General features: G+C 45.5%; 1 long non-coding RNA gene across 1 annotated transcript; it reads left to right on the forward strand.

Moving 5' to 3' along the window:
• The first annotated feature begins 635 nt into the window (after positions 1–635).
• On the forward strand, positions 636–7,920 carry LOC134295639 (uncharacterized). The gene is made up of 2 exons (XR_010002266.1): positions 636–6,159; positions 7,545–7,920. It is a non-coding gene; the product is annotated as an uncharacterized LOC134295639 (long non-coding RNA).
• Positions 7,921–8,732: the final 812 nt, after the last annotated feature.

The following is an 8,732-nucleotide window of genomic DNA, read 5'->3' on the forward strand; positions in this document are numbered from 1 at the left end:
TGTTCAGCAAATTCAGCAGCTCAGCAGTTTAACCCACTGTGCCACCAGGGGCTCCATATCAAGGATACCCGTGCAAAAATAAACCCCAGTGGGCATTAATGGTGCTGCAACCACATTTCTTTTCCCCCGTCTCTTTCTCCTTTTTCTGAAGCCACAATCGAGACTCCTTGGCTGATGGCAGAGGGACATTTTGCCCCTTTTCTGTGGGATGAAGCCACACGGGAGCCGGTCCCAGGTTGGCCTCTCTCTTGGCCAAGTCCACACGTTGGAGGCAATTCCAGGTCACTGTGGGCAACCAGCGGCAGCTGGATGTCTGTGGTAGGAGGGTGAGTGGCGCTTGAGCCATAACGACCGGAGCAGGCATTGGTGTGTTACTGGGCAGAATAATCACACACTTAAAAGGCAAATACCAGGGATCAGCTTGGCTCCATTTTAATTAAAGAGGGAACGAAAGTTGGATTTATTCAGCCCCTCCTCTGCTTTTGAGTCAATTATTACTCTTTTCTAAAATAGTCAGAAAGAAGTGCTAATACTACAGATGGGAAGGGACTGTCCCTTGAACACCTTGCAGAAGGAAGAGAGCAGGGTGCCACCCTGCACAAGGTGGTTGGGGGGGGGGGGCGTGGATTTGGCGTGCCTTGGGTTGGATAGTGAAATGGAAAGCTACTTCTCCAATGCGAGGAACAACTGGACACCTCACCTGATGGCCGGCCAAATGCATAAAGGGAAGGAGCGCAGGCCAAATGCCTGTCCGAATGCACAGCAGCACTCTCACGGCCGTGAGCTGGGCAAAGAGGCTGCACTGTTTGGTGAAAATGCCCCGGGGTCACCAGGTGGGTTTCCATAGCCATGGAAGCATTCAGGCCAAGGTCAGGGGCCAAGATCCAATCACTGTCTTCTGACTCTGTCCGATTGGCCAGATTTCTTCCAGGAAGGTTGACCACTACAGCCTTATAATGAGGGTGAGGGTGCCTTCAGACATAAATTAAACCTGCTTCGGAGCCGTGGCGGTGCAATGGGTTCAACTGATGGCCTGAAGGTTGGCAGTTTGAATCCACAAGATGGGGTGAGCTCCCCTCTGTCAGCTCCAGCTGACAGTGATTTGGCCTAATGGGGACCCATGCCCCATTTCAGAGAAGCCCTGGCCCACAAACATCTAACTCAGTTTGCATGGGCAAACTTCAGCCCTCCAGGTGTTTTGGACTTCAACTCCCACAACAGAAAAAATGTCTGTTTTCCCCACCGGCTCTTCTCCTCCTCCTTCCCATGAGTCTTCTCTCAACCTTCCAAGATTCATCTTCTCATCTGACAATGGCCTTCTGATAATAACGCTTAGTTTCTTTCTTCAAGCCACTGGTGTGTTTCCCTCTTAAATCCAGATCTCTCGCTGCTTAATCTGCTGAACGCACACGCTAACAAAAGGAACAAGTGAGGGAAGAGGAAAGCCTGCCAATGGAAGCCTTGTTTATTTATTTGTGCATCGTGTGTATAAATGCCCACTCTGTGCAATGTTGGGCCCTCCCCGTTGGCATCCAGAACAGCAGCAACCCCACCCAACCAGGGAGTGAGGCTGAAGCCTATTAAAACGATGATGGATGGTTGCCATCCCCACTGTCTGTCTGAACCGTCCACCGTCTGGATGCTGCTACAGAAAGGCCCCTGCTGCAGGAGGACCCCAAGGAAATGCTATAAGGAGATCTTGGGTTTGATGAAATGGGTTTCCTTCTTATTAAATGGCTTGAAGGCTTTTCTCCATAGCACTTGGGGAAGAAAAGTAGAAGAAAAGCCCCCAAGCCAGTTAGTGAGAAGGAAAGGGAAATGATCTTGTGCGGAAGCAGCAGAACCCAGCATGATCCATGCAAGCATTGTCCTCTCAGGGTCCCAAATCTGCTGCAATGGAAGACAGAGGCTCTTGTGGGACCTGGAAGAACCATAGAACCATGAAATCATGGAGCTGGAAGAGACCTCGTGGGCCATCCAGTCCAACCCCATTCGGCCAAGAAGCAGGACAATCGCATTCATCAAGGGACCACGATGCCCCATCCTTCTTCTCCCTTCCCTGCTCCATGGCAAGAGCCCCAGAAGCTATGATGATGACCATCACTTGTCACCTCCCTCCCTCCCTCCTTCCCTTCGTCATGCACTCTTTTCCCCAAATCAAAACTGAGAATGAAGGCAGCATGCAAATATTAACATAAGTTGAATGAAAAGCACAAAATTATGCAGATGCAAAGGTTCAGTGGCCTGATCTTGCACAATGGACCCTCTCCAAAACTGCCTAGAGTCCAATTATTGTATATGAGAAGTCATATGAGAAGTCATGAGAAGAGTCAATTTATCTTCCAAGAGAAGAAAAAAAGATTCTTTTTACTGTGAATGTAACAGTCTTATGGCTTTATTTGTGTTTATATAACTACCTAGCTTTGGATTCATATCGATGCATTGAACTAAATATATGCTCAATAACATGCAAAACTTTTGTATTACTGTAACCGTGGATACTTGTCTTTGTAGTTCCAAGGAACCCATTTTCCTTTGTAGAGAAATCCTAGGCAGAGCAGCTCTCTAGGAATGTCTGGGTCCAGCAATGTGATTGGGATCTGACTGGCTTAAAATGCAATGAAAATCACACAGAATTAAAACCATTTCAAACCACAAAGCCAGTGCGGTTTGAAGGGAAGGGACAGATCTCAGGGATCACCAGCTCAAAAAGGGGTGAAGAGAGATGTCCAGATCATAAAGCTTACCCATGTACTAATTAAACATTCTCTCCTAGAGAGAGAAAGTGAAGGCATGATGATGATGATGATGATGATGATGATGATGATGATGATGATGATGATTATTATTATTATTATTATTATTATTATTATCTTTCCCTGATATTTTCACTCTGAGAAGTATTTCCCTTCTTTGAGATCTGGAGATGGGAAGCAAATGCCAAGAGCTCTGACAACTTTAACACTAGGTATGGGCAAAGTTTGTGCCAGCTCTCCCTCTTTCTCCCTCTTTCTCTCTCTTTCTCTCTCCCTCCCTCATTTCTTTCTTTCCTTCTCTCTCTCTCTCTCTCTCTCTCTCTCTCTCTCTCTCTCTCTCTCTCTCTCTCTCTCTCTCTCTCTCTCTCTTTCTCCTGGGCCTCTTCTATCACATGAAAGTGCCTCTGCCCTGTGCCATATTTTCCAGGAGACAAGGGCTTCCTTGTCAGAGGTTCTTTATGGTGCAAAACAAGGAAGGGAGACAAGGGAACCTGATTTAAACAGCGAGTGGCATTCCACCTGCACAGAGCAATCGTCAATCATGGCAGGAAGCGGAGCCCTTGGCCAAGCAGAGCCAAAGGGTGGCTGGGATTGCAAACACCATGAACTGGTCCCAGTTACTTTTTGCTGTGGAAAGAGGCACCAGAATTGGGGGAGGGGGGGCAGAGGGGGACCCTGGGAAACATCTGCCACCAGAGAAGGTTGCAAAGCATCTGGAGACTATAAGCCAAAATGAGCTTCCGCTGGCACCTTTCGTGGGATCAAAACTTTGCAAAACTACAACGCCCACGATCCCATACAGAAAATGTTGTCAAGCCACAGTCATTCAACATTGTCCAATCACTTTCACTATGCGATCATGAGAGTTGGGGTTTTGCAAAGTTTGTATCCTTCTCTGCCAACTGGTGCCTCTGCAAACTACATCACCCAGGATCCCATGGCATGGAGCCAGGGCAGTTCAACTGGTGTGAAGCTGCGTTCATTCTACAAGGTAGATGCGCCTCCAGTTTCATCCCAGTCGGAAGGGAGCCTGGACAAGAACCAAGGGGGAAAGCACTGCCAATCCTTTGCTCCCTGACTGTCATCAGACCAGGTGGAGAAGGGAGATGCATTGATAAGAGCCAGGAGCCCTGTTGACAAGTGCTACATTCGCACTAAAAAAAGGAAGAACTTGCATATATTCCCAAAAGGGGTTGTTTGTTTTAATTATGTTAATTCTGCTCCGAAGCTTAAATGCATGCTCAGCAGCTGCACTAGCAACTTGTTGTGATGCAGCTGGAAAACCCCTCCTCCTGCCAGGAGGCTCCTGACGATTCCCTCCCTTCTTCTCATCCTTGGGTTTGGGAGAAAAGGAAACAGAAGCGTGGCTCCATTTGCCCCCTGCCCACCCTCTGACAGAAGAATGGGGCTTAATAGGCACACAAAGACATGGAAGAAGGGAAGGGAAGGGTTTGGCTGGAATCCTGTTCAGTATCATGTCAAGGTTTTCCTTTTCTTCATCCATGTGTTTCTCCTCCTTCTATTTCATATCCCTCTCTACTTCTCCTTCCTTTTTCTTTCTACTTCTTACCTTCTTCTTCCTTCCTCCTTTCCCCTCTTCTTCCTCCTCCTCTTCCTCCTCCTAATCTTCTCCTCTTTCCTCTTCATTGTCTTCCTCCTCCTCCTCCTCTTTCACCTCCTCTCCTTCCTTCAATTTATTTATTTATTTTATTTACAGCATTTATATTCCGCCCTTCTCACCCTGAAGGGGACTCATGGCAGATCACATTACACATATAGGCAAACATTCAATGCCTTTTAACATAGAACAAAGACAAGACAAACATAGGCTTCGAGCAGGCCTCGAATTCATGACCTCCTGGTCAGAGTGATTCATTGCAGTGATTCATTGCAGCTGCTCTCCAGCCTGCGCCACAGCCCGAGACTAACATTCCTCTTCTTTCCTCTTCACTGTCTTCCTCCTCCTCTTCTCCTTCTTTCACCTCCTCTCCATCCTCCTCTTTGTTAGTGTTTTTGTTGTTATAGTGTGAAATGTTCAATCAATTGTTGCTGTCGGATTGTGTGTATGTGTTCTGGCAAGCATTCCAGCAGTGCAGGAGTTAATTACAGCCAGCCCTGATTGATTGCCTGGAGGGCCTATGGGTCAAGACTTCTGTTTCAGCTACATGGACGGAACGTCATAAACTGTGGAATGCAAGGAGGTGCTTGCTTGCATTGATAATGAACTTGTCAAGCTGAGAGGATGCACCATGTTTTGTCCTTGCCGAGGAAACATGTGTCCAGAGAGTGATGGTATTTAGTGTTGTAAATAACTTGTAAATAAAGCCTTTAGAACTGCTGGAATCAGCAGATAATTTATGACTGAGCTGTTGTTTGTCGGTGCCACTTTCACCACTGCCTAAGTAGTCTGGCTGATGAGAAGAAGGTGAGACCTGACTCATCAATGGGTCAGGGTGATGATTCCCTGACACTCTTTCCCCTTCATTGTCCTCTTCCTCCTCCTCCTCCTCCTCCTCCTCTTCCACCTCCTCTTCTTCCTTCTTCATTGTCTTCCTCCTGCTTCTTTTCTTCTTCCTCTTCCTCCTCTCCTTCCTCCTAACTTTCCTCTTCTTTGCCCTTCATTGTCTTCTTCCTCCTTTTTCCCCTTCCTCCTCCTCTTCCTCTTCTTCCTCCCGCATTATCCCAAAACTGGTCTTCCTGCTTTTGTGGAGGGCTGACCCTCCTTGCTGGAGATAACCCTCCTTTGGATAAACAACCTTTGTGTCCTCCCAAGAAGTGTCCTTGAGGCCAAACAAGCATAATTCTATCATTTAGCTGCCTTTTCAAATTAAATTCATCATTCCCTAGGTTGCTTTGCCTCTAAATGCTCTTTCATCTATGCCATTTTTGCCATTTTATAACAGGCTTTTGTTTTCTTAAGAAGGAGGTGTGCTTTGCTCCAGGATCTCTTCTGGGTGCTTTAGGGGCCGAGGACGGCTATGGGATGTCCCTTTGCAAAACCTGTCATCCTCAACCTCAAGATCCTGCCATGAGGAGAAGAAGAAGAGGAGGAGAAACATAAAGCCACCTTGGGTGCTGGGCACCAGGGTCTGTAGCCCAATGTCCAACCCCAAAGGCATCCGTGTGCATCCATGCTCAAGGGCACTGCAGGCAAACCTCTGCTTCCACAACCTAAAGCTGACCCAAATGCCCAGCTGCTTATTTAAGAGGAACCTGCTCAAAGGAAGCAGAGCCCCAGTTCCTTCAAAGACGTCAGTTGCGTGCCTTTCTCTGTGAAGTTCACTTGTGACCACATCCTCAATCCGTTCACATCAGTGTTTTGGGAAGTTTCCTGAACTGTGTTACAGAGTTACAGAGACAGAGTTTGCTCCATTGAGAAGGCAATAATAATTCACCCTGTCAGGTAAGGCAAAACTCCTGGAACAAAAGGCCAGGCAACCCTCTGTTGCACTTCAAACAGAGGATGGAAGAGATAATGAGGCCACCACAGCTGATCAATGGGGGGGGGGGGGAGCAATTAGCCCAGACCAGGCCATTCTCTTGCTGCAGACACCCTGATGCACAAGCATTGGAGACTCTCATAGAAATTGGAAGAGACCTGATGGGCCATCCAGTCCAACCCTATTCTGCCAAGAAGCAGGAAACCCACATTCAAAGCATGCTCAATAGATGGCCATCCAGCCTCTGTTTTAAAGCTTCCAAAGAAGGAGCTTCCACCACAGTCCGCGGCAGAAAGTTCCTCTGCTGAACAGTTCTCACAGTGAGGAAGTTATTTCTAATGTTCAGGTGGAATCTCCTTTCCTGTCGTTTGAAGCCATTGTTCCATTGTGTCTTAGTCTCCAGGGCAGCAGAAAGAAAACAAGCTTGCTCCCTCCTCCCTATGACTAGTCATAATGCTCGCTATGTATTTGCTGAATGTTATTTTTCTGTTATTGTTTTAATTATATATGCTGTCATCATATTGTTTTATCTGTTGATTGGGCTTGGTCCGCATGTGAGCCACTCTCAGTCCCCTTGGGGAGATAGTGGGTTTCTGATGTATATTGTAAGCCGCCCTGAGTCCCCTGATGGGTGAGAAGGGCGGGATAGAAATGATGTAATAAATAAATAATAAATAATAATAAATTATATATAAAGTATTATTGGGCTAGTCCACACCTTCCAATGTTTTCAGTCCAAACTAAAAACTTGGCTCTTTGACCAAGCTTTTCAATAGGTCTAGAGCCTAAAAGGTTTACATTTGTAAACTCGGTGGTTTTTTCACTGAAAGCCCTTTATAGGACTGGTTGGTTACTATTGATTTTATGCCCATGATTATCGTGGCATTTTATCGATGTTTATTTTAGGGTTGATTGATTTTATTGTGGTATTGTTTTATGTATTGATGATGTAAATCTTGTTTTTCCTTTGGTAGCGATGTATTTGTATTTATTGCACCGTGTGTATTGTTACATTAGGAGTGCTCTGTAAGCCGCCCAAGTCCCTTTTGGGAGATGGTGGCAGGGGAGAAATAAAATGCATTATTTTATTATCTTGATTGTTCTTGTTCCCCTACCACATCATTGATTCCATGCGAGGTGGAGTCACGGCAGCATATCTTTGCATTTTGATTCCTCCCACCCAGAAGAGAGCTTTGGCAACTGCAAGATGTAATGTGCTTCCATTCGCTCTTTTGGGTGGGAGATATAAAAAAGTGGAATATTCCAAAAGGGTTTCTTCTTGTGATGTGGCCTCTATTGAAACACTTCATCATTCTTTGTTTGTTTATTTATTTTTATTTATTTACAGCATTTATATTCCGCCCTTCTCACCCCGAAGGGGACTCAGGGCGCATCACACATAAAGGCAAACATTCAATGCCATGACATAGAACAGACACAGAGACAAGACGCAGGCACCGGGCTGGCCTCGAACTCGAACCACCCGAGACTTACTTGCCTTTCGGAAAGCCTGCAAAACCTTGCTCTTCTGACAAGCTTTCAATGGGTGAAAAACTCGGGGCTATGTCTGTTTTTATCGTTGCTTTTATTGTTGATTTTATTGTTTTTATTGTTATTTTAAAGCCAAGTGTATTGTTTTAATCTATTTTTGTAAACCGCTCTGAGCCAAACTGGGAGTAGCGGTATATAAGTGTAATAAATAAATAAATGAAGAAATAAAATGACCTCTTGGTCAGAGTGATTTGTTGATTTGTTGCAGCCGGCTTGCTTTCCAGCCTGCGCCACAACCCGGTCCATGTTTGTTTGCCCCAAACATGATAATAACTGGGTTATTCTTATTATCATTATAATAACAACAACAGCAATGCCCACCACACCCAGCTGTGCAGCTCAAAATGTTGGTGCCTGGCTCAAGGGCGGCTCCGGCATCTTCTTGATCCTTTTTGGAGACTGGCGTCACTCACTTCTATCTGATCCTGCTGCAAGCCAAGGCTGCAAAATTGCTCCAGTCTGAACTAGTTTTAACGATTTTCTATCTTTTCAATGTGTATTTAATTTTTTTTTCAATACTCTACATAGTTTAATTCCATTTTAATGTTCCTTTTTTATATGTTTCTTTAGTTGTATTGTTCTTTTTTAAATTGGAAATTGCATTGAGTTCCAATTTTGAAAGAAAGATGGGATACAACTAAATACGACAATAACCATAATGCTGGCTGGAATTCTCTATCACGGTCTATGTTGCAGAACGTTATGCCTCCTTAGACACGCAGCAGAAACACTAAGAAATCCTGTTTCTGAATTGCAACAATGTGTAATGGGACATGGGCAAGACATTGGGCTCTACCAAAAGGCGTTGGTGCCCCTTTTCTCGTGCCCTGGTGCACAACGTGACCCAAGAGCATTGGTTCCCTTGTGGATAGCTTCCGTTGTGCATTGGTGGCATTGCGTATTCATCACTTTGCAAGCTCCGTTCAGTACTAAAGTCAAAGGAGTCTTTGACTGGATATGGGCATTATGTACATTTCTGTTCTTA

This window comes from Anolis carolinensis, chromosome 1 (genome assembly GCF_035594765.1).
Source record: "Anolis carolinensis isolate JA03-04 chromosome 1, rAnoCar3.1.pri, whole genome shotgun sequence".
NCBI lineage: Eukaryota > Metazoa > Chordata > Lepidosauria > Squamata > Dactyloidae > Anolis > Anolis carolinensis.